The sequence below is a fragment of the Gossypium hirsutum genome, chromosome A11, assembly GCF_007990345.1.
Source record: "Gossypium hirsutum isolate 1008001.06 chromosome A11, Gossypium_hirsutum_v2.1, whole genome shotgun sequence".
Classification (NCBI taxonomy): Eukaryota; Viridiplantae; Streptophyta; class Magnoliopsida; order Malvales; family Malvaceae; genus Gossypium; species Gossypium hirsutum.
In genome coordinates, this window is record NC_053434.1 from 92,104,886 (window position 1) to 92,106,643 (window position 1,758).

At 37.5% G+C, this 1,758-nt stretch overlaps 1 non-coding gene across 1 annotated transcript; it reads left to right on the forward strand.

The window, feature by feature from the left end:
- The first annotated feature begins 724 nt into the window (after positions 1–724).
- Positions 725–831, forward strand: LOC121210780 (small nucleolar RNA R71). The gene has a single exon (XR_005905897.1). It is a non-coding gene; the product is annotated as a small nucleolar RNA R71 (small nucleolar RNA).
- The last annotated feature ends 927 nt before the right edge of the window (positions 832–1,758 follow it).

The following is a 1,758-nucleotide window of genomic DNA, read 5'->3' on the forward strand; positions in this document are numbered from 1 at the left end:
GTTCCCTTGGGTTAGACTCCGTGTTACTCAGCAAACTACCTTGTGGTCGTTCAGAAATAAGTTTGGCGAGTTGGCCTATCTGAGTTTAGAGCCCTTGGATTAACGCTTGTTGATTCTTAAGGGCTGTCTCAGTATTCTGGAAATGAGTTTTTGACACCGAGATGAATTTTGTTAACATCTCCTCAAGGTTCGACTTCTTTTCCTGCTGGTAAGGTGGTTGTTGAAAACCTGGAGGATGTTGTGGCCTTTGATTTCCTTGACCTTCCCATGAAAAATTTGGGTGGTTTCTCTAACCTGCATTGTATGTATTGCTATAAGATTGTTTTGAGATCGAGGATTGTTAGCCATGTAATTTAACTGCTCGTTCTCCATGTTATGGCGATAAGGTGGGTATTCTGAACTGCTCGATCCACCTCCATTTGCTTCACATTACATTTCTGAGTGTACCTGTGAGGAAGCAAGTAAACCATCAATTTTTCTATGTAATAATTCTACCTGATTGGAGAGCATGGTGACCGAATCAATGTTAAAAGTGCCGATTATTTTCGTTAGCTTTGTCTTCATGACTTGCCACTGATAGTTATTCAGTGACATCTCTTCTATAAATTCATAAGCATCTTCAGGTGTCTTATTATTGATAGTTCTGCTAGCGGCTACGTCGATCATCTGTCGAGTCGAAGGGTCAGGCCATTGTGAAACGTTTGGACCTGTAGCCAGAGTGGTAACCCATTGGTGAGGGCATCTTCGCAAAAGGTCTTTGTATATCTCCCATGCATCGTAGAGTGTTTTGAAATCCATCTGTACAAAAGAGGAGATATCATTACATAATTTGGCTATTTTAGCTGGTGGAAAATATTTTAATAAAAAATTTTCAGTCATTTGTTCCCAAGTAGTGATTGATCCTCGCGGCAACGAGTTCAACCACTGTTTAGCCTTATTCCTCAACAAAAAGGGAAACAACTGAAGGTGAATTCATAAAAAATGCCATTAATTTTAAATATATCGCAAAACTCTAGGAAATTTTCCAAGTGAGCGTTGGGATCCTCGTCCTGCAAACTATCAAACTGAACAAACTGTTGGATCATTTGAATGGTGTTAGGTTTCAGTTCAAAATTATTTGCAGCAACAGTAGGCCTAACTATGCTTGATTCAGTTCTTATTAAAAAAGGTTTAGCATAATCTTACATAGTATGCAGAGTAGGATTCTGATTAGCAGCAATCGCAGGAGGTAGTGAATTTTCTTGGTTTTCAGCGATCTCCTCGATTATGGTTGAAATATCGTCCTCTTGCTCTTCTTCTGTGTATTGTAAGCTTCAACTTATTTCTTTTCGGTTTCTATGAACTGTGCGGTCAATCTCACTGTCAAAAAGTAGTGGTCCTAATGGGTTTCTTCTGGTCATAAACTAGAAAAACCTGTCAGAAGAAAATAAATGAAGAATTAGAAAAGAAAATTAAAAATAAAAATTTGAATTGCAAAATAAAATAGCTAAAGTAATAAAAATCGAGTGTTCCTAATATCCTAGTTCCCCGTCAACAGTGCCAAAAACTTGATACGTGATATTCGTGACAGGTTTTAAAGATTTATGAATGAATCGTTCTTGAAACTAACTTACTACCACGATTAAGGCAAGTGTACCTATCGAACAATAGTATAGTTTAGCAAGACTGGATTATCGAACCCAAAGGAACCACGAGTACTAGTATTTACTTCCTTTTAATTATCTAGCCTAAAAATTAAGAGGTTTGGTTATCTAAACT